Raw genomic sequence first — 24,660 nt, forward strand, 5'->3', positions numbered from 1 at the left:
AGCACATTAAACACCACACGCATTATCGAGCAGTATATGCAGCACCAGAACCTAGCAAAGCGAAACTGGGTGGTAGGCGACATCAGCGCGGTTACGAGAGTGATGAGGACATGGACACAGACTTCTCTCAAAGCACGGGCCCTGCCAATGTGGGCATCATGGTGCATATGGGGCAGGCTCATGCGGTGGAACACCGATTCTGGGCTCGGGAAACAAGGATAGACTGGTGGGACCGCATAGTGTTGCAGGTCTGGGACGATTCCCAGTGGCTGTGAAACTTTCGCATGCGTAAGGGCACTTTCATGGAACTTTGTGACTTGCTTTCCCCTGCCCTGAGGTGCAAGAATACCAAGATGAGAGCAACCCTCACAGTTGAGAAGTGAGTGGCAATAGCCCTGTGGAAGCTTGCGACGCCAGACAGCTACCGGTCAGTCGGGAATCAATTTGGAGTGGGCAAATCTACTGTGGGGGCTGCTGTGATGCAAGTAGCCAATGCAATCAAAGATCTGCTGATATCAAGGGTAGTGACCCTGGGAAATGTGCAGGTCATAGTGGATGGCTTTGCTGCAATGGGATTTCCTAACTGTGATGGGGCCACAGACGGAACCCATATCCCTATCTTGGCACCAGAGCACCAAGCCAGCGAGTACATAAACCGCAAGGGGTACTTTTCAATAGTGCTGCAAGCACTGGTGGATCACAAGGGACATTTCACCAACATCAACGTGGGATGGCCAGGAAAAGTACAGGACGCTCGCATCTTCAGGAACTCTGGTCTATTTCAAAAGCTGCAGGAAGGGACTTTCTTCCCAGACCAGAAAATAACCACTGGGGATGTTGAAATGCCTATAGTTATCCTTGGGGACCCAGCCTATCCCTTAATGCCATGGCTCATGAAGCCATACATAGGCAGCCTGGACAGTAGGCAGGAGCTGTTCAACTACAGGCTGAGCAAGTGCAGAATGGTGATAGAATGTGTATTTGGATGTTTAAAAGTGCACTGGCGCAGTTTACTGACTCGGTTAGACCTCAGCGAAACCAATATTCCCACTGTTATTACTGCTTGCTGTGCGCTCCACAATATCTGTGAGAGTAAGGGGGAGCGTTTATGGCGGGGTGGGAGGTTGAGGCAAATCACCTGGCTGCTGGTTACGCACAGCCAGACACCAGGGCAGTTTGAAGAGCACAGGAGGGTGTGGTGCGCATCAGAGAAGCTTTGAATACCAGTTTCATGACTGGCCAGGCTACGGTGTGAAAGTTCTGTTTGTTTCTCCTTGATGAAACCCCCCCGCCCCTTGGTTCACTCTACTTCCCTGTAAGCTAACCCCCCACCCCACCTCCCTTCAATCACCGCTTGCAGAGACAATAAAGTCATTGTTGCTTCACATTCATGCATTCTTCATTAATTCATCATACAAATAGGGGGATAATTACCAAGGTAGCCCAGGAGGGGTGGTGGAGGAGGGAAGGACAAGGCCACACAGCACTTTAAAAGTTTAAAACTTATTGAATGCCAGCCTTCTGTTATTTGGGCAATCCTCTGGGGTGGAGTGGCTGGATGGCCGGAGGCCCCCCCACCGCATTCTTGGGCGTCTGGGTGAGGAGGCTATGGAACTTGGGGAGGAGGGCGGTTGGTTACACAGGGGCTTTAGCAACGGTCTGTGCTCCTGCTGCCTTTCCTGCAGCTCAACCATACGCTGGAGCATATTAGTTTGATCCTCCAGCAGCCTCAGCATTGAATCCTATCTCCTCTCATCACGCTACCGCCACCTTTCAGCTTCAGCCCTCTCTTCAGCCCGCCACCTCTCCTCCCGGTCATTTTGTGCTTTCCTGCACTCTGACATTGTCTGCCTCCATGCATTCGTCTGTGCTCTGTCAGTGTGGGAGGACAGCATGAGCTCAGAGAACATTTCATCGCAAATGCATTTTTTTCGCCTTCTAATCTTCATTTGCCTCTGGGAAGGAGAAGATCCTGTGATCCTTGAAACACATGCAGCTGTTGGAGAAAAAAAGGGACAGTGGTATTTAAAAAGACACATTTTGTACAACAATGTGTACACTCTTTCATGGTAAACCTTGCTGTTAACATTACATACATAGCACATGTGCTTTCTTTACAAGGTCGCATTTTGCCTCTCCCTCCACGTGGCTAACAGCGGGGAACATTTCTGTTCAGCTATAGGCAAACAGCCCAGCAGAAATGGGCACCTCTGAATGTCCCCTTAAGAAAAGCACCCTATTTCAACCAGGTGACCATGAATGATAACACTCTCTTGAGGATAATACAGAGAGATGAAGAATGGATGTTGTTTGAATGCCAGCAAACATACACTGCAATGCTTTGTTCTACAATGATTCCCAAGTACGTGCTACTGGCCTGGAGTGGTAAGTCCTACCATGGTGGATGGAATAAGGCTGCCCTCCCCAGAAACCTTTTGCAAAGGCTTTGGGAGTATATCCAGGAGAGCCACGAATGCCAGGCAAATTAATCATTAAATATGCTGGCTTTTAAACCTTGTATGGGATTTTAAAAGGTACACTCACCAGAGGTCCCTTCTCTGCCTGGTGGGTCCGGGAGGCAGCCTTGGGTGGTTCGGGGGGTACTGGCTCCAGGTCCAGGGTGAGAAACAGTTTCTGGCTGGTGGGAAAACTGGTTTCTCCACTTGCTTGCTGTGAGCTATCTAAAACCTCATCATCATCGTCTTCCTCATCCCCAAAAACTGCTTCCATGTTCTCTCCATCTCCATTGAAGGAGTCAAACAACACGGCTGGGGTAGTGGTGGCTGAACCTCCTAAAATGGCATGCAGCTCATCATAGAAGCAGCATGTTTGGGGCTCTGACCCGGAGCATCTGTTTGCCTCTCTGGTTTTCTGGTAGGCTTGTCTCAGCTCCTTAAGTTTCACACGGCACTGCTTCAGGTCCCTGTTATGGCCTCTGTCCTTCATGCCCTGGGAGATTTTCACAAATGTTTTGGCATTTTGAAAACTGGAACATAGTTCTGATAGCACGGATTCCTCTCCCCATACAGTGATCAGATCCCGTACCTCCCGTTCGGTCCATGCTGGAGCTCTTTTGCGATTCTGGGACTCCATCATGGTCACCTCTGCTGATGAGCTCTGCATGGTCACCTGCAGCTTGCCACACTGGCCAAACTGGAAATTGAAATTCAAAAGTTCACGGGCCTTTTCCTGTCTACCTGGTCAGTGTATCTGAGTTGAGAGTGCTGTCCAGAGCGGTCACAATGGAGCACTCTGGGATAGCTCCCGGAGGCCAATACCATCTAATTGCATACACAGTACCCCAAATTTTACCCAGCAAATCTGATTTCAGCGCTAATCCCCTTGTCGGGGGTGGAGTAAGGAAATCGATTTTAAGAGCCCTTTAATTTGAAAAAAAGGGCTTCGTCATGTGGATGGGTGCAGGATTACATCGATTTAACGCTGCTAAATTCGACCTCAACGCCTAGTGTAGACCAGGGTTGAGAGGGGCTAGGGCTATGAGGGAAGTGGCCCAGGGAAAATAGGCAGCAGGTTGGAAGAGGGCAGTAGGTGGCTGCCGGCTATAGGGTCCCTGGGTCGGGACCCAGACTAGTGGGTGGTCCTGGGTCCTCCCCACATCCCACTTGCCAATGAGGAGAGTGGCCAGTATTCAGACTGCAGTTTTCTCCTGAGGCAAGGGGCTGGACCTTAGACTGCAGTTGGCCGCTGAAGCAAGTGGCGGGACTAAGAACTGCTGGTCCCCCGGAAGCAGGGAGATACCGGAGTGCGGGCACAGCCAGAGGACCGTGCCCAGAAGAGAATGCTGTGGTCCAGGGAGCAATGTGGGTCCAAAGAGTGGAGACAGCAGTGATGGCAGGCCTGACACAACTAGCTGAAGGTGGATTGGAAGGGCTGAGAGCTAATTCCCAGGACAGCCAGTGGGAGGTGTCATGGTGGCGAGTTCCACCCTGTTACAGGGTCTTTGCCTCTGCCTCTGGGTGTTGTACTGCCTTTGCAGTTGTGTGTAAGGTGCCAGTCATGAGCATTGTGATGGGTAATATCTGCCTTGTTTTTGTGCAGGTGTGTAGATGCCTAAAGACCAAAAAGTCACTCTAGAGTCTTTCAATGTGTGGAGGGACTCATCGGTCTTAACTGCAAATAATTTTGGTCCTTCAAGGGCAGGTCCTCTATGGTGGATTGTACCTCCTTTGGGAGCCCAGAGAAGTGGAGCCAAGGGAAACACTGCATCACTGTGGTGTTCGTGATGGATCTTGCCGCCGTGTCTGCTGCATCTAAGGATACCTGCAGAGCTGTTCTTGCCAGGAGATGGCCTTCAGAGATGACTCACTTAAAGTGTTCTTTTTTATCTTCAGGGATGAGGTCAATAAATTGGGACATTTTGGAGTAATTTGTGTAATTGTATTTTGCCATCAATACTTCATAATTGGCTATTCTGAACTGCAAGGTTGTTGACAAATGGGCTTTGTGACCAAAGAGGTCCAATCTTCCATTCTTTATCATATGGGATAGTCCTTGAGTGGAGTTGCCTGCCCTGTTCCTCCAATGAGTTTGATTGGGGTTGTGAGAATAGAAATTCTAGGCCCTTTGATGGGACATAGTACTTCTTATCCACCCTTTTACAAGAAGGAGGGGTTGTTGCAGGGGTTTGCCAGATTTTCTTCGTGGGATCCATGAGTGTCTCATTTATGAGGAGGGCAATTCTGGATGAGTCTAAGGTGTGTAATATGCCGAACAACTTGTGCTGGGACTCGGCAACCTATTCCAGGGGGATTTGAAGTGTGTCTGAAATTCTTTTAAACAGCTCCTGGAAGTGTTTAAAATGGTCCCCTGTTGTAGGTGGTGGAGGCGTGATGGCCTCGTCTGGAGAGGAAGAGGTGTTAGATGTTGGAATGGCCTCCTGATCTAGAGCCTCCTGTTTCCTCAAAAGTCTCCTCAGGGGTCTTGGGGGCCCCCACCTCTGATGCTGATGGAGAGCATCTTAGTCTTTTCCTGGGGGTGCTGAGAGGCTTGGAATAATGTTGCCTATATATAGTCCATGTATCCCAACATGGTCACTGTGGTGAGAATGGCATTGGTGGTGTCATCCATGGATGTCCATACTACCCCTGGTGTCAGCCCTGCAAGGGTGTCCTGGCTGTTTCTGTAGTTCTGGTCTGACAATTCCCTGGATGAATGAAGAGCGGTGTGAGGAATAAACATCTCCCTCCTCATCGTCCTCTTCCTCGCTAGGAAAGGGAGGGGCAGGTCTGTTTGTTGGCGTGTGTAATAATGGTACTGAACGTACCACAGCTATGTTGGTACCAAGAAACAGTGATTCCAGTGCTGTAGGAACTACTAAGTCCTTGTATTGGAGAAACTGCTGCATTTCAGAAGGTTGCAATGCTGAAGATGGCATCAGCGGTAATCGTTACGGTAGCGGGAGTTGTTGCAGCACTGGGAGTATCGGTGCCAAAGATGACTGTGCTGAAGGAGGTAAAATAGGCTTTGGTGCCAATCTGCACTATGTGCCATAAGAAGATGGTGCCATAAGCTGAGGCACTGCAGAGGTGCTCAGTACTGAGCATTTAGCTGCTGCAGCCATGGTAGAAGGGGCAGTCTTGTCTCTGCAGTCCTTTTGTGAGCCTGCCTGCTTAGGGTCTTTGGTTTTAGCGCTACCCGAGGATCCTTCCGACTCATAGGTACTCAGCCATGCCACAGTCAGTACTGATGATGTGGAGACTTGGAGAATGCATCTTTTTCACATTTCCCTTTGGAGGAGAGGTAGTAACTCTCTTCTTTGCCCATTTTTTGGGAGGCTGGTCCCGCCAGTACAGGGTCCGTAAGGGAGGTCTGCCAGAAGCTGAGGTAGGCAACCAGTGACCAGGAGAAGTTTGCAGTCCCGGGTCAGAGGGAAGACAGAGAGACTTCTCCATAAGGGTTAGTTTTAGTTTAAAGTCCCTCACTTTCCTGGTGCAGGCCTTAAGGTTTTGGCAATAGAAACACTTCTTAGGTACGTGAGCTTCCCCAAAGCAGCAGACACACCGGGAATGTTCGTCCAAGACTGGAATTGCCTCTCGGCAGGAGAGTCAACACTTAAAGCCCAGAAACCCGAGCATTCTCGAGTGAAGTTGCCTGCAAGAGGAGTGAATGAATGTTATTATTATATTATTATTATTATTTATGAGGAGAAGAAAAAGAAAAAAGATTCTTTTTTCTTAACTAACTAATCTATCTACCAAACTATACTGCTAATCCTATATCTAAAGGTAAGTCATGCAGAGGTATTGCCAGAGCTCTGACTCAGACCAAGGGTGTTGAGAAGGAACTGAAGAGGGAAGTTGGGTGCAAAGCACTAGTTAACCACCACTGCCGGTGTGAGACGGGGAAAGTGCATGTGCTACCCAATCTGGCACTGTTGTTGAAATTCTCCGACTAGAGACACAGGTGCATAATCATCTGAAGCGGAGCACACACATGGACATCACTCAAAGAAGAGCTGCCCTATCTATCTCCCACACCATTCTCTCCCACACAGCCCTTGCCACAGGGTTTAGTCAGTGACTGAGATGGGGGGGGGGAAGACGTCTATATTCCATCTTTCCTCAACTAGTGAACATCCCCTTGGGTACCATTACCAGCTAGTTCAGGAAGGAACAACCCCATGATGCTCTAATTTGTGCTGGGGACAGGCAGAGAATCATGGAGCCACACTGGACTTCCTGTCTGCTCCCCACCCCCATGGCACTGAGAGGCCTTTGGCTGCAGCAAGGAACCTGTTCCACCATGTTTCTATAAGTGTGCGGAGAATTACACAAGACACAGTTATGTTGACTGATATTTACATTCACTAGTTCATGTTTGTGAAGAGCTTTAAAGATGAAAAGGGGTATATAACTGTTAAACATAGTTATTCGTTATGTCAGATGTGGCGTGTGTAAGTCCTGGAGGTCTGTAAGTGCACTTGCTGTATCAGTGTATGGGACTATCATAGAGCGACCCTGCCTGGAGCACCTTCCGGCAACAAGCCACAGCACAACAGACATGACAGGTATGCCTTGCTTCAGTTTCCTTCTCTTGGTTCCAGTAACCTCACACAAGCTTTCTTGCCTCAATAATACCCTTCTTCAGGGCTGGTTTGTTTATTATTAGAAACCTAATGCAAAATAATCCACCACAAAAATCCCAACATAAAAGCCATTTATCACCTCCAGTGCAAACAGTCACTATGAGCACCTGACATTTTTGTTGCACAATGCCCCACACCCTTTGACCACATGTCACCTTCATCCATGCCCAGATTCTGTCAGTCTTGCTCAGGCCTGGGACAGCCATCCCAGCCCTTCCAACTGGAGCACAATCCCACTCTTCCCAGTGGGAACAGCCACAGTCTCATGGCTGGAAGCATCTTTACCAGGGAAGCATCCTTCACTCTCCCTAGCCCTCCCATGGTTCCTCAGGGTCCAGGTTTCTGGCCCTGGATATGTCAACAAGTAAGTTGTTTTGCTGCTCCTCCTACTTTCAGCCCTTTACTCAAGTTCTCTAGCTTGGGGAAAACCAGCCAGCAAACCTGTCTGGCTGCTCTCCTGCCTTCAGCCATGTCTGAGGTCCCAAATATACAATCTCTGGCAACTCTCATCTCCTGCCCTTCTGTCTGAGCAAGGCCCTGATTCACCAGCTCCCTCTCTCACTAGTCTCCTCACCTAGGGCCCAGGTGCCCTCTTTTAAGCCCAATTAATTAGCCAAACTGTAGTGTACTGAGAAAGCACAGGAACACTGACCTGCTCCATCTTAAAGAGCCACTGTCACCCTGTTAAAGGGACTTGTATCAGGGGAAATACCACTAGTTGGTTCCTCAAAATCCAAAAATTGACATTTTTTGTCTACTCATCCTTGAAAAGTACTTCCCTAGATTGCCTGAAATTCTAGACAATTTTCACTGATTGCAAAAGTAGAGGCTGGCCTCTTGTCATTGGACCGTACTGGTCTTTTCCAAGAAGAAATCCCAGAAAGGGACTCGTTGCACTGGAAACTCCATGAGCTTGACCTGATGGAGGATCCCTTGGACTGCCCTCTTTGAGGGGAGGAGATTTGCCACCACCACAATGGTGCAGAAAGAGGGCATCCAGCCTCTTAAATAGCAGATGTCCTTAGAGCTGTGTCATCTTAAGGGATTGTCTACACTTACTGGGGCGGTGATCGATGCATCGGCGGTCAATTTAGCAGGTCTAGTGAAAACTAAATCGACTGCAGATCGAGAAGAGTAGGGGGAGTCAATGGGAGAACATCTCCTGTCGACATCGTGTAGTGTGGACCCTGCGGTAAGTAGATCTAAGCTACATCGATTTGAATTACGCTATTCACGTAACTCAAATTGCGTAGCTTAGATCGAATTAACCCCCCCCTGTAGTGTAGACAAGGCCTAAGACACTGATGGAGGCTCAAGACCATGTGCACAGATGCCCAGGTCACCACACACCTCTCCACGGCAGCATGGTTCCCTCAGGATCTGTTCCCATGTAGCCTCCACCCAGGAACTTCACTTGGATTTTATACTACTGAGGGAGTCGTTACATAAAATAATGTTGACAAAATTCAGCATTTGATTAGTCAGGAATCCCTGTAGGGCTTTGCGGAGACATCCCCTGGCCTTACCCCTTCCTGACCTTCAGAATCTGAACCCTACAGCATGCCCTAGGAGAGCCCTCCATAGGATAAGAAGGAAGCACAGTGGAGGCAACATGACCCAATGACCGCAGACTCGACCAGCTTCGACTCTGCTCCCATTAGTGGATAAGAGAATATAGCCCTGTGTATTTTACACAGAGGACAACAGCTGTGAGCAGTTCAGCTGCGTCTCACAGCACCACAAAAAATATGCTCGTTGTTTGGACATTGAAGCCTTCCCTGCTTCAAATCAGCAGAGGCGCCATTAGATAAACAGAGAAGCTAGTGTTTGAGAAGTTGGCAAATTGGATATCCATGTGGATATTCATAACACACATAGAAACATTACCTTGGACAGCCCAATACAACAGTGTGTGGGAGGAACCAGTTTTTGGAGTCGGGGTGCCAAAGATCAGGTTCATTACTCTGTTGTAGTAGAGTCAGTGTACAGACCAATTGCACAAAAATATTAGGCCACACTCTTGGTTTTAAACAATAATGATTAGGGCTGATTGAAAATTTTCCATTTAACTTTTTTTTGTGACAGAAAATTGGTTATTTGACTAAATGAACATTTTCATCTTCAAAAAATTTCGATTTCTATCAGAAAACCAAAAACCCAATAAATTTGGTTTTCAGCAGCTTTTGTCCAAAAATTACCAAGTCTTTTTTTTTAATATAAAAACAAAAGTCGAAGTTTTCTTGGAAAAACCCCATTTCTGACCAGTTCCAATAACCATAATGGAAATTACTGGTTGCAATTTGAAAGTGTTATGACAAGTGTTCAAGTAGAAGCAAACAGATCTTGAGGTATGCATCACGGTTCATACTATCATGGCTCAGTCGGCTTTTACTGCCAAATGATTACAGCTGCAGATCAGCTCCAAGGCTATTATGCCCATTATTTGAAGAAAGCACAGTAGCAACCTGGTCTAACCTTGACATTTTTCATAATTACAGTTGTAGAAATCTGAACTGTTGAATACAAACTTTGTACAATGTATACACACACCAGCTGATGAGTCAGACTTAGAACAAAGAAAAAAAGTGCAATGTTTTTGTACAGCACAATGCTTTTGACGGTGTTTTATCCAACTATCCCTTTTAAAGTGTTTAGTTCTTCTTTTAGTGACTGTTCATGTCCATTCCAGGCAGGTGTGTGTGCGCTGCATTAACGCCAGCCAGAAGATTTTTCCCCTAGCAGCGTCCATAGGGTCAGCCTGGGCACCCTCTGGAGTGGCACCTTCATGGCGCCCATCATTGGGCCCCGCCGACTCCCCACCCCCTCAGTTCCTTCTTACCGCCCGTGACGGCTAGCTGGAACTTTGCTCACTCTTACAGCAAGCGTCTTAGCAGTGTCTTTGTTCTTAGTGTAAATAGTTATTCTCTATAGTTATACTTTTCATATAGTTAGTAGTGGTTTGTTAGAGAGTTCGTTTCCCCTTAGCGGGTATGCCCAGGTCTCCAAGGTTTAAACTCTGTGAGTTCTGTAGGAAGTTTATGCCCAAGAGTGATCCTCGCTCGTCTTGTCTGCGGTGCCTTGGTGAGACTCACCAAAAGGACAAGTGCCGCATTTGCAAGGGTTTCCGTCCAAGAACCCTTAAGGACAGAGAGCAGAGACTAAAACTCCGGCTCATGGAGGCGGCTCTGAGAACGCAATCCGACCCAGGACCCAACGACCTGGCACCAAACACGTCCTCTTCGGTGCGCAGCACTCAGGCACCAACAGCGCGTGAAACGGGCCCGGCTAAGGACTCTAAAGCCCACCGGCACTGCCACTACTCGGGCCATAGAGTGTCGGCCTCAGTTCGGAACCATTCTCCATCTCCAGTGCCGGTAAACAAGAAGAGGCCAGGGAGGGACCAATCACCCCCCTTGAAGCCTAAGGGGCCGGCGCCATCCGCGAGTGGCTCAGGACAGACCACCTCCGCCTCGCTTCCACCCAGGGTTTCGTTGACTCCTGCCCCAGCCGGGGTCCAGTTGAGTCCAAACCCTCCTCAGTCCCAGGACCAAGTGGTGGACATACAACATACAGGTCCCAATGCAGTCACCAACCATACCCGGCACCATGGCAGCAACAGTGGCAACCACCTGCTCAATGGCCCTTCTGGACACCCTGGGCGTACCATCAGAGCCAGGGTCAAGTCCATGGTCCGTGCTCCAGAACGGTGTTGGTGTCCTCGGCGTCGTTCATGCCACAGTTGACACCACCCTAAGGCGGAGTGGCCCTTCTGACTCGCATGGTTTCTGCACCGATACCTCAGCCAGCTCCGGCATCGGCTCTCCAGGTGATGGCACCGGTGGAAGCCTCAGCTCTGTCCCTACCGACCCCGACAGTCTCAGTCCCGCCGGATTTATCTGCCCCGGCACCGGCTGCGGCGCAGAGTTCTTCATCAGCACCAGCTCCACAGTACCGCATGCCGAGGGACCCTGTGGGGGCTGAAGGCAGTGAACTGGGCCCACCTCCTGTTCTCGCTTCCTCGTCCTCACCCGATGAAGCGGTCATGGGGACTTCGATGGCCCAGCTTTGGAGGACAACCAGATTCTCCAACAGCTTTTAAGGCAGGCCGCCCAAAGCCTGGGGATTCAGGCAGAGGAGGTGGAAGGGGATTTAGACCCTGTCATAGACATCCTGGCTCCCTCCCGCCCATCAAGGGTTGCATTGCCATTTATCAAGTCGATAACAGAAACATCTAAGAACCTGTGGCAAACTCCTGCTTCTCTGGCACCTATGACGAAGAAATCCGAGTGCTGCTACTTTGTTCCCTCTAGAGGGTATGAACATCTTTACACGCACCCTCCTCCAGACTCTTTGGTGGTCGAGACGGCCAATCAGAGAGAACGTCAAGGGTTTCAAGGATCCACTCGTAAAAACAGGGATGCCAAGAAACTGGACCATTTGGTTGGAAGGTCTACTCAACAGCAGGCATGCAACTTCATATAGCCAACCAGCAGGCCATAGCAAGCTGCTACGGGCATAACACCTACTCATCTATGGCTAAGTTTACAGAACTTCTGCCCCAGGAAGCTCGGGGGGAGTTCTCTGTGCTTATGGAGGACGAGAAACTGGTCTTCCAGGTGTCTTTGCAAGCGGCCTTAGACGCAGTGGATTTTGCCTCCTGCACTTTGGCCACAGGGGTGGTTATGAGGAGATGCTCCTGGCTACAGGTCTCTGGTCTTCCCCACAAGGTCCAGCAGACCACTCAAGACCTTCCCTTCAAGGGTGTAGCTCTCTTCTCCAAGAAGACGGATAAGAAATTTCACAGTTTGAAGGACTCAAGGGCTACCCTTCGTTCCCTGGGGCTTCACACGCCTGCTACCCAGTGCAGACAATTTAGGCCTCAACCTGCCCCTCATCCTTACCAACCCCAAAACCGCCAGGATGCTCCACGTAGGCAGAAAAGGAGCACTCGGAGGAGGCAAAGCACTCCCTCTGGACAAAGCTCGGGCCAGCCCAGGGCCCCACCAGGCTCTAGACAACCCTTTTGAGGGTACGGTCGAGGACAGCTTGCCAGTACGACCTTTGGATCCTTCCCGTCTTACTTTCTCGTCCCATCTATCCCCTTTCTACTGTGCCTAGTCTTGAATTACTTCAGACCGATGGATGCTCCGCACGGTAGAGAGGGGATATTCCATTCAATTCTGTACCCTCCCGCCCCCCCCAACCCCCTTCCCCATCCCTCTTCAGGGACCCCTCTCACAAGCAACTTCGAATTCAAGAGGTGCAGTCCCTTCTCTCGGTAGGGGCAGTGGAGGAGGTTCCTCAGGAGCTAAGGGGCAAGGGTTTCTACTCCCAGTATTTCCTCATACCGAAGGCCAAGTGGAGCCTCAGACCCATATTGGACCTGCAACAGCTCAACAAGTACGTAAAGAAACTCAAGTTTTGCATGGTCTCACTAACCTCCATTATCCCCTCACTGGATCCAGGAGACTGGTACACCACCCTCGACTTGAAGGACGTATATTTTCATATCGCAATAGTCCCATATCACAGACACTACCTCAGATTCGTGGTGAACAGAGGCCACTACCAGTTTGCCATCCTCCTGTTCAGACTGTTGACTGCCCCCTGAGTATTCACAAAATGCATGGCAGTCGTCACAGCGTTCCTGCGCAAGCGCCAGATACAGGTTTTTCCATACCTCAATGACTGGCTGATCAAAGATCACTCAAGAGCCCAGGTGGAGGCTCAGGTCAAGTTTATAAGGAGGACCTTCCTCGACTTAGGTCTCCTCCTGAACAAGGAGAAATCTATGCTGTCCCCGGTGCAGAGGCGCAGTCCTGGACTCTACTCAAACCAGGGCATACCTCCGGAGGCCAGGTTTCACTCATTTCAGGACATCATACAGAGCCTCAGACACTTCCCCACGACGTCGGCAAGAAACTGTCTAAAGCTGCTGAGACGCATGGACTCCTGCACATACGTGGTGCAGCATGCCAGGCTCAGGCTGCGCCCACTCCAGTCTTGGCTGGTGTCAGTGTACCGACCAGCCAGAGATGCGTTGGACAGGGTCGTAACCCTGCCCTGCCTGGTACTGGTCTCCCTCCTATGGTGGCTCGACCCTCGAATGGTTTGCACAGGGGTGCCTTTTGCCAGCCCTCAGCCCTCGCTCACCTTGGTGTCAGATGCCTTGGATCTGGGTTGGGGGGCTCACCTAGGGGACCTCAAGACCCAAGGCCTCTGGTCTCCAGTGGACCTCACTCTTTACATCAATGTCAAAGAGCTGAGGGCAGTGTGTCTGGCCTGCTATGCTTTTAAAATGCACATAATGGGCAGGTGTGTTTCAATTCTCATGGACAACACCTCGGCGATGTTCTATATCAACAAACATAGGGTGTACACTCCTCTCCCCTGTGCCGAGAAGCCCTTTCGCTGTGGGGCTTCTGCGTAGAGCACTCAATCCACCTGCAGGCTTCATACCTCCCAGGGGTGTGAAACACGCTGGCGGACAGTCTCAGCAGGACCTTCAATAGCCACGAGTGGTCCCTTCAGCCAGTTGTGGTGAGCTCAATCTTCTAGTTCTGGGGCTCTCTCCAGGTAGACGTGTTCACTACTCTGGGTGACAGGAAATGTCAGACATTTTGTTCCCTTGGGAGCCACAGCTCGGGATCCATCAGGGACGCCTTCCTTCTCTCATGGGAGGACTGCCTGCTATATGCTTTCCCACCCATCCCCCTAGTCCACAGGGTGCTCCTCAAGATCTGCAGGGACTGGGATCGAGTCATACTAATAGCACCAGCATGGCCATGTCAGCACTGGTTCACCTTGGTCCTGGAAATGTCCATAGTCGCCTCACTCACCTTACCGCTGGTCCCCAACCAGATCAAGCAGGACCAGGGCTGACTCTGGCACCCGAATCTGGAGTCGCTCCACCTTACGGCCTGGATGCTCCATGACTAAGCACCACAGAGCTGTCTGGTTCAGATCAGGTCAGACAAGTCCTCCTGGGTAGGAGAAAGCCCTCCACCAGGGCTACTTACCTGGCTAAGTAGAAAAGATTTTCCATCTGGGCAGAGCAACGTAGTCGGTCGCAGCTCCTCATCTCCATACCATTTATACTGGATTACCTCCTTCACCTAAAGCATCAAGACTTGTCATGGTCAACAATAAGGGTCCACTTGGCCGCTATCTCCACCTTCCATCCGGGCTCAGATGGTCTCTCGGTCTTTGCAAATCCCATGGTCAGTTGTTTTCTAAAGGGTTTGGACAGGCTTTTCCCACACACACGTCAGCCTATCCCTGCCTGGGACCTCAATTTAGTCCTTTCCAGGCTTACAGGCCCACCATTTGAACCTCTGGCCACCTGCTCCCTGTTATCTCTCCCATTCAAGGTTACGTTCCTCGTGGCAATTACCTTGGCTCAATGGGTTTCGGAGCTCAGGGCCTTCACATCTGAGCCCCCTTACACAGTTTTTCCATAAGGATAAGGTCCAGCTCAGGCCTCATCCGGCTTTTCTCCTGAAGGTCATCTCCCATTTTCACATGACCCAGGACATCTTCCTCCCAGTGTTTTATCCCAAGCCACACTCCTCAAATAGGGAGCGCAGGCTGCACTCACTGGACGTGCGTAGGGCCTTAGCCTTCTACATAGAGAGAACTACGTCATTCCAGAAGTCCGTCCAACTCTTTGTAGCCATGGCGGACAGAATGAAGGGCCTCCCGGTATCCTCTCAATGCATATTGTCATGGATAATGTCCTGCATTAGGGAGTATTATACCCAGGCAAAGGAGCCTGCTCCGCAGATAACCATTCACTCTACCAGGGCCCATGCCTCCCTCTGGGGCATTCCTGGCACAAGTCCCTATTCAGGAAATTTGCAGAGCAGCTATGTGGTCTTCGATACATACATTTATGTTGCACTGTGCAATTACACAACAGTCCAGGGACGATGCGGCTTTTGGGCAAGTCATGCTCTTTTTTGTGGATAACTCCGACCCCACCTCCTGAGCTCTAGCTTGTGAATCACCTGCCTGGAATGGACATGAACAAACACTTGAAGAAGAAAAAAAATGGTTACTCACTTTCTTATAACTGTTGTTCTTCAAGATGTGTTGTTCCTGTCCATTCCAATACCCACCCTCCTACACCTCTGTCAGAATAGTCGGCAAGAAGGAACTGAGGGGATGGGAGGTTGGCGGGGCATGATATTGGGCGCCAAGAAGGCGCCACTCCAAGGGGCACCCAGGCCTACCCTACAAATGCTGCTAGGGGAAAAATCTTCCGGCTGGCATGCATGCGGTGCGCACACACCTGCCTGGAATGGACATGAACAACATATCTCAAAGGACAACAGTTACGAGAAAGTGAGTAACCATGTTTTTTCCACAGAGATCCCTGTGATACTATTGCTTTGAGCCGCAAATCCTAACACGTGATTAATGCCTTTGGACCCAGTTCTCCACTGCCTGACCCATTGTGCAATCATTTGCACCTGTAGAAAGTGAGTGCAAAAAGGACATAAAATGCTACCAAGTCAGAATAGCACACCTATAGTACAGAATAGAGTCTGTAAATGACTGCACAAGGGACAAAGAAAATCAGGTCTATTGATCGCAACAGGATGCTCACATGAGTAAAGTTTATGCATATGCATAAATGTTTGCAGCATAGAGCCTATTCTGGTCTTCTGATTTAGAACTAATAAATGTAGGTATGTGATTATTAATATACCAGGCAATTCAGCCATAGATTTATATATAGTTTGTTTATTGTGGCTCTATCCCCCCGCTATGGACTATAGGGAGAGTAAATTAGATTTGTAAGAAATTAGGTGACATGGTAAAATGTGACACATTACTTAAAAGGTTTTCCCTTACTGAATGGAAATCATCATTGAAATGGTATCTGAACAACTTGTCCATTATGAAAAATGTAATTATTCACCTCTATTTTTATCGTTTTACCATAACGCAGTTCCATCAGCAGCCTTCGCCTGGCTCATTCCAGAGATACAGGTTATTACAATGTAATTTCAATGTCCTTTGAAGATCCACATGGCCTGCTTCAGATCCATAAGTGCTGACAGGAAGAATAGAGATCAGAGTTAGAGGGAGGATAAACAGACAAATTAAAGTACCACCATGTGCTTAACAGGGCCTTTAACTCAGGATTTTTTGAAATAGTTGTTAAAACCACAGATTTAAAAAACAAAAAAAAAACAAAAAAAAACCCCACACACCACTGTAGATGTTACTAATCTTTGTAATTGCAATTTGAGATAGCGTCACTGTGGGACCAAAGGATGATTTACTCAAAATCTATATGCTAAGCTATGCCCCCACCTCTCAGAAAAATAGTCCCTGCCCCTTAAGAAATTACAGTACAACTGACAAGCAACATACTAAAGGAGGAGAGGGGGACACAATCTAAATGGGGACCATTTTTATAGACATTCTCTCTATACTGGTTGGGGGTATGGGGGAGTCTATTATAATTATTAAATAAATGCACATTAACTATATCTGACTTCCACTCAGTCTATTCAGCATTAATTGGACAATTTCTTGTCAGAAAGAGGTGGATTCTTGTGGGGATCTGCAGGAGGAGAGGGCAAAGGCCTTACAGATCAGATCAGATCAGATCAGATGATCTGATCAGATCAGATCAGATCAGGGAAAAAGTTCCATTCCTAGGGAGCAGGGTGGAAGGAGGCCAGAGGGAGCTGTGGGAAAAGCAGATACATCGGCTGTCAAAGCTAGTGGAGTCGAGGGAATACAATAAGGCTGTGTCTACAATTAGCAGTTTTCACTCTCAGTGAGTGAACTCATACAAACACAGCACAGAGAGAATTTCTAGGGCTATAGCTACAAATCGTAATGGTTCAGTCTGTGTAGATTCCTTGCAATATTATATTTATTTTTAGCACAGTAACAATCCTGTGTTGTAGTAAACTATGCTCTTGTGGTATGTTCAATGTGTTTCTGTAAAAAAGCCCAGCATTATTCTCGTTTATAGTGTTTTCTTGTTTATGCTGCCCCCAAATGACTGCTCAAAGTAACTACACTATTGTGCATGTAATTTTGTCCTTATTGCTAGAGAAGAATTGATCTCCTACATATCCAAGCACAGCAGGGGTGTTGATGGCTCTCTGCTTACATGAGTCACCTGGCTTCATCAGGTAGATACCACAGGCCTTTGGCTAGCTTCCAACAGCACTATCCCTTTAAAAAAGAACAGTGTAAAATGCTAATCCACACATTGCCTTACTTACTTCCCTGATATAGGAAAGCAGACTCTCCTCGGATGTGGATCCAGAGTGCTGGGAGGATCCAGTACCTCTTAGTTGCGCACTACTTTGGCTTTAAGAGGAGGAAGCTGGACAAGGGGTGATATTCTGACTGCGGGACCTATTTCTGCTCCCTTATCCAATCACCCCTACAGGCAGAGTTCCTCTGGGCATCACACGACATTGTCTTATCTTTAATTCCTGGAGACTCCAGGATAATCTTGGAGGGTTGGCAACCCTATCTGGGCAGCGTCCACTGACTCCTTAGATGGCTTTGAGAAGCTATGGGTGCTGTTGGGGGTTCTCTGGTTCCCTGATTTTTACCTTTGATCTCATTCCCATTCGTGTTTTCTCCTTTGTTGTCCCATGTCCTCACTGGTGGCCTGGGCCTAGTGGTTCCCCTGTTATGCTCTGATGCACCCAAGAGCAGCAATCCCAAAATGTAAGAAAATCAAAGTAAGACACACATGTATGTGGCCGATCAAAAAATGTAATAACCATGATCCAGTTAAGTCAGCAAGTCTGAACAAAACATAATAATAGTCCAAATGGCAGCTATGTAGCAGCAGGCCCTGAGTAACTGTACACACCCAATTCTATGTGCACAGCAACGCGCGCACACACACACCCACACACACACCCCTTAGTTGAGGGGGCAGGTCTTTAGTTTTGGGCAGGCCTAGACCTGCCTATCCCAGTACCCACAAATCGTCCCTTGGCTTTAGGCTCTCTTTGTGTTTGTCTTCAGGGCTGTGTACAGTCTCATTATTGCCCTATATTTTAGTCTAAAAAGTACAAACTAGTCAGCATTTAGGACAGACATAATCACAGTTCTAATCAGGGGCACTCTTGTATGTGTTTTTCTGTAGCTAGTTCATCTGAACTTTATTGTTTGTAAGGGTTTGCCCCTTTCTGGCATTCCTCACAGCGCGCAACTTTGAAGACTTCTGAGAGAGAAGAAATTTAAAGGATATTTGATTCTGCATTATTAACATGTTGTTAAGTTAATTATATTCACTTACTAAGTACCTGCCAAGTAAGGGTCTCAACAGAATTTACAAACATCAGTGAATTTAGCCTCACAGCACCCTTAAGACAGAGAGAAGTATTATTATCCCCATTGCACTGAGGAGCTAGCTAGAATTGGCAGTTAGGGTGAATAACTGATAGTGTGGCTTGCTGGCAGTTCTGAAAAACTGGTAAAAAAAAATTTGGTTCAATCCCAACTGAAACTTTTTAGATTTTTTTGTGAATTTAAAAGTAGGAAAAATATAGTTTTGGGTTGAACAAAATGTTTAGTTTCAGGTATTTTTAATAAAAGGAAAGGAAATTAAGAGCTAGGTTCACAAAAATCGAGGAGGAGGAGACGGTGGTTGTGGTGGCAGCAGCACCACCTGCCTTACAACCAATATCCGGGAACTCATTTAGGATACCCAGCTCTGAATCCCCATTCAAGAGCAGGGACTTGAACCCAGCTCTCCCTTAGCAATTTCCCTAACCACTGGGCTATTGGCTATTGTGAGGCAGGGTCTCTCAGAAGCTCTTCCACTTTTATGTAAAAGTCATGACACAACTTCGTGAAATATTTCAATTGAAGTGAACTTACATTTTTCAGCCAAAACAAATGTGCCCAGCTGTAGAGCTGACTGAAGCACAGATAGGTTACATACCCAACCCAGAGCCACCCAGCAGGCCCAGGGCACAGCTAGGAACAGAATCTTGGACTCTTGACTCACTGCCCTATGTCTTAATCACAAGACCATCCTTCCTCCCATCACGGCTGTGTCATCACAGAGCTCCACACCATTGCTTCCCAAAGCTGTGATTTATCAGTTAGGCATCCTCCTGAAGTCATGGTTCATAAAAAGAGACAGCTATGTGATCATGTAAGAGAGCACTGCACTAGTTAAATCATGGAATACAAGCAAGGGCTTCCAAAGTGAGAATCTTTTCTGTTCCAAAATGTCATTAAGGGCTTTTTCCTACCTAAGGTCTGGTCTATACTTGGAAATTTCCAAAATAATTATTCCAGAATAGGTATTTTGGTAAATTTCCATGTGTAGACACAAGCCCCAACACTTATCCAAGAACAAAAGCCACTGAACTTTATAGCACTCTCCTGATATCTAAAATCTCTCTCTCCCCTCTATGATCTAATAAGGACAGTTGTTCCCTGCACAGAATCTTGTTTCCTTCCTGATCCTCGACCATGACATCTACTAATTGCTATATAAACAAACACATGCAAAATAGCTGGGTGAAATGTGCTTGTTTTTTGTTTATTGTGTACAAATTGATGTCAGCATTTACTGAATTCAGATACTTAATACTGGAAAAGTACATTTTCCATCCAACTGCAACCATTAGCTTAGACTTGCAAAATTCTATAGCCTTGACAAGTAAATATTATTGATGAGAGAATTAAATATAATCAGGGTCAGCTCTTTAGCTGTTGTAACTCAGCAAATAGCTTAATTGGAGCCAAGAGAGCTATGCCAATTGACACCAACTGAGGATCTGGCCTTAATTTTTTCGTCATTGGAAAAATAGACAAGCAGCTGTTATGTCTGGGCCAGTAAGTTTTTATGACCATTTTGAAGCTGCATTAGCAGTAGCCTAAGGGCAGAATTTTTTTCTGCAGGATGGTAATTTTTGTGGTGTTTTAGGGCTGCAAGCAATTATGTACTTTTCCACTACTTTTAACCATTACTATCCAAAACTATGAGTTAGTCAATATCTGCATTTCTTTGAGATGATTTTCCCAGCACTCTGAAGGAGAACTATTCACCTAACACAGCTGCTACTCTGAAAACTGGAGGCATTGTTACCCAGACTATTCTAAACAATAAAGATAACACTGTGTTCTGGTTTGAGTATTGTGAATAAAGAAATTTTTAAATGCCCATCAACTAAGCTATCAGATCCAATTCTATAAATTATATGTTGTGTAAAGCTAAGTGAGATAAAGAATCTTTAAACTTAACGATGATGTCCAACTTCAGAAACATGGATTAGCTGTGGTTGCCCCTTCTAAGCAATGCATTCAAGCACAAATATTTAACTACGGTCATAAAACAAAACAAAACAAACCACCTCAGAGATTACGCCAGTTTTTTGGGCCTCTACATTCTCATTATTGAAATGTGATAGAAAATCTAGTCAGATTAATCCCATCTAGACATTTAGGGCCAAACTCTGCCCTGGCCAGCCAACTCAGAGTGCAGAGATGTTGCCCAGTGCAGCCTGAGGGCATGGCTACACTTGCAGATGTAGAGCACTTTGAGTTAAACCAGCCTTCAAAGAGCGCAGTAGAGAAAGCGCTGCAGTCTGTCCACACTGACAGCTTCAAGCGCACTGGCATGGCCACATTTGCGGCACATGCAGCGGCATTGGGAGCGGTGCATTGCATGCGGGGATAGCTGCCCACAAGTGACTGCGACGTGCTTTTCAAATGGGTGGCGTGGGGTGTGACAGGGAGTGTGTTGTGTGTATGTGGGGGGAGAGAGAGTGGGTTTTGGGGGGCTGAGAGCATGTCAGTATGCTGTCTTGTAAGTTCAGACAGCAGCAGACCCCCCCCATTCCGCCTCTCTCTCTCTCTCTCACACACACACACGTACACACACACGCACACAGCATTCCACACTAACGGCTTGCTTTGTCTCAGAGCAGATAGGCAGCCGGCTGTCAGAAACGGAGCTTTCAAAGGGCATATCTGCATTCCTGCAGCGATTCAAAAACAATAACAAGAGTGGCCACTTGACTTAAGGGGATTATGGGACGTTTCCGGAGGCTGATCAGAGCGCAGTAATGCAACACCTCGTTCACACTGGTGCCGCAGTGCTCCAGCAGAGGCGCAGCAAATGTTATTCTACTCGCTGAGGTGGAGTCCCGGCAGCGCTGTAGCTGTGGAGTCAGAGCGCTCTACATGCCTTGCCAGTGTGGACGGGTAGTGAGCTAGAGCGCCTGGGGCTCCTTTATTGCACTGTAACTCACAAATGTAGCTAAGCCCTCAGTTGTAGTAATCCTCACAACCAGGACAGGGTGTCCACAAATACACTAAGGGTATATGCTCTGGAAACCACTTTGCTGCCACTCAAAATAGCAGCAGTGTGTATGTGTCCCTGATGGCACTTGCTATGAACAGCAGCACACATGATATAGGGGTTTGGAAACTTCTCCTAGAACAATACACCAGGCCCTCTACAGTGCACAGCAAGGTGTTTTAACACTCGTTTGAAGGATATGGAGAGCTCTGGCTTGCTTTTATATTTCCTGTTCCCTCTTATACACTCATCCATTTTGTTTCCATTGACTTTATTGGATCAGGCCAATAGCAAGGAGCAGGATTTTGCCCTTAGAGTTCAGGTCTAGGCCCAAACTGGTGTAGTCAGACAATGAATTACACACAGAAAAATGAGTGGTTTGATGAAGTAAAACAGAACAGATATTTGAAGCAGAGACTGATTTTCCAAAACTGAAAGATCAAACCATTTCATTTAAATTTAAAAAGAGCTGAAATTGTTCGGCAAATTTTGAAGGTGGGTCTGGAATTTTGAACTTGGCCCACTCTGAACACTTGGTTAAATTTCTGCACTCTGTTTTTCACATGCAATGCCTGTAAAGTCAGAATAAATTAACTGTCCATCTAATGACATCAGTGGGATGGTAAGGGTGTAGCAGTGGGCAGAATTTGGCTTTGTTGGGCCTCTCATGTTCCTGTTTTTCTTCCTAGAAGCTGTACCATGGAGAACAGTTTCAAGCTGTACCCTGGAGAACAGATAAAGTAACTGTTTTGGAAAGCAAGCATTTTGGAATGCAACCATTGGCAATGAGTATTTATAGATTCATAGATTCATAGATACTAAGGTCAGAAGGGACCACTCTGATCATCTAGTCCGACCTCCTGCACAGCGCAGGCCACAGAATGTCACCCACCCACTCCTATGAAAAACCTCACCCATGTCTGAGGTATTGAAGTCCTCAAATCATGGTTCAAAACTTCAAGGAGCAGAGAAGCCTCCCTCCAGTCAACCATGCCCCATGCTACAGAGGAAGGCAAAAAAACCTCCAGGGCCTCTCCAATCTGCCCTGGAGGAAAACTCCCTCCCGACCCCAAACATGGCAATCAGCCAAACCCTGAGCACATGGGCAAGATTCACCAGCCAGATACCCAGGAAAGAGTTTTCTATAGTAAATCAGATCCCATCCATCTAATATCCCATCTCAGGGGATTTGGCCTATTTACCCTGAATATTTAAAGATCAATTACTTACCAAAATCCCATTATCCCATCATACCAACTCCTCCATAAACTTATCGAGTAGAATCTTAAAACCAGATAGATCTTTTGCCCCCACTGCTTCCCTTGGAAGGTTATTCCAAAACTTCACTCCTCTGATGGTTAAAAACCTTCGTCTGATTTCAAGTCTAAACTTCCTGGTGGCCAGTTTATACCCATTTGTTCTTGTGTCCACATTGGTGCTGAGCTTAAATAATTCCTCTCCCTCTCCTATATTTATCCCTCTGATATATTTATAGAGAGCAATCATATCTCCCCTCAACCTTCTTTTAGTTAGGCTAAACAAGCCCAGCTCCTTAAGTCTCCTTTCATAAGACAAGTTTTCCATTCCTCGGATCATCCTAGTAGCCCTTCTCTGTACCTGCTCCAGTTTGAATTCATCCTTTTTAAACATGGGAGACCAGAACTGCACACAGTATTCTAGGTGAGGTCTCACCAGTGCCTTGTATAACGGTACTAAAACCTCCTTATCCCTACTGGAAATGCCTCTCCTGATGAATCCCAAAACTGCATTAGCTTTTTTCACAGCCATATCACATTGGCAGCTCATAGTCATCCTATGATCAACCAATACTCCAAGGTCCTTCTCATCTGTTCCTGCCCTCATATTGAGCTCTGATCACACCATGGGGAAAGGAGGGGACAGGGAGATATACTTTTCCCCCCCTCCTATGTATTCTGAAGAAGTCTGGAGGTGTTTGAGGATCTTTGTTCATTCAGCTGACCCTAACTACCTCAGCCACAAAGGGCTTAGACAGAACAGAGATTACTGTGTTAAATTAACTGATTATTCTCTACAAGATTCCCCTTCCCTTCAGAATCCATGTTGTTGCTACTAATGTTCTCCACCCTCCTGTAACTGAAGCGAGATAAGGTGCTAACCCACGTAGCAGAGAAGCTGGAGATGCTTGACCAGAAAGGCTGCCAAATTCAGGAAAGCATCCCTTACTCATGAAAGTACTTAAGCACATGTTCAAGTCCCATTAAAGTCAATAATACCACCTAGCTCTTATATAACACTTTTCATCCATAAAGCTCACAGTGCTTTTAAAAAAAGGTAAGCATCATTATCTCTGTCATGTACATGGTGAAACTGAGCTACACATCAGTTCAAATGACTAGTCCCAGGTCACACAATAGGCAATGCTTTCCTAAATAGCAATGGATTTAAGCACAAGCTTAAGGGTTCAGTAGAAAATTTAATTGGGGATTTGAACTTTACCAAATTTTCTGGATTACATCACTGTACTAACATAGTTGATGGGGCGGGGGGTGCTGTTGACACTTGCAGTTATCAGTTCATACTGGCAGAGGGAAAAAATCTGTGATAAGATTTAGTAGTGAAATATAAAACTAAAACTTTACCAAACAATCAGACAAACAGCCCAGCCTCCCAAGAGCTGGAAGACCCTATACTGAAGTCAAGCTTTGGCAACTAATATAATCCTATAACTGGGACTAAGAGGAGAATATTAATCAGAGTTGAAGCATATGCAGGATAACAGTTTCCAGAACCCAAGTCACAGAGGGACATAGACAAAGGAAAATGTTAACAGGTACATATACTATCCTTATTTTCTTTAGCTATTAGTGCTGCACTTTACCACAATGTTCTGATGTGAGGTGCATCATGGTTTAACAAACATAGGCTCTTGCTTTAAGGGCCCAATTCAATGCTCACTTAAGGCAGTAAAAAGCCTCCCACTGACAACAGTGAAAGTAGCAGGAGTAGCTAAGCTCCTGAAATACAAATATCCAGTTTTCACATAGACCAGCCTTAATGATATGAAGAAACCTAAGAAAAAAAGATACTTGAGCAAAATGGTTTCTAACAAGATTTAAGTTTTTCTATGAGACTGCTTTAAGGGGAAAGACTAGAAAAAAATTGGACAGTGTCCAGAGAAATACTCAACTGATCAAAGAGCTTAGCTAGGATGAGAAGTTGGAGAATTTACACTACTGCAGTTTGGTGAAGAGGCCACTATTGGGGA

General features: G+C 47.0%; 1 long non-coding RNA gene across 2 annotated transcripts in view; it reads right to left on the reverse strand.

Annotated features, from left to right (window-relative positions):
- LOC122456175 overlaps positions 1-17,370 on the reverse strand; it is a 29,652-nt gene extending 12,282 nt beyond the window's left edge. For both annotated transcript variants that reach the window (XR_006274879.1, XR_006274877.1), the window contains exon 1: positions 16,029-17,370. This is a non-coding gene — a long non-coding RNA (uncharacterized LOC122456175). The remainder of the gene's footprint in view (positions 1-16,028) is intronic.
- Between the last annotated feature and the right edge of the window lie 7,290 nt (positions 17,371-24,660).

This window comes from Dermochelys coriacea, chromosome 1 (assembly GCF_009764565.3).
Source record: "Dermochelys coriacea isolate rDerCor1 chromosome 1, rDerCor1.pri.v4, whole genome shotgun sequence".
NCBI lineage: Eukaryota > Metazoa > Chordata > Testudines > Dermochelyidae > Dermochelys > Dermochelys coriacea.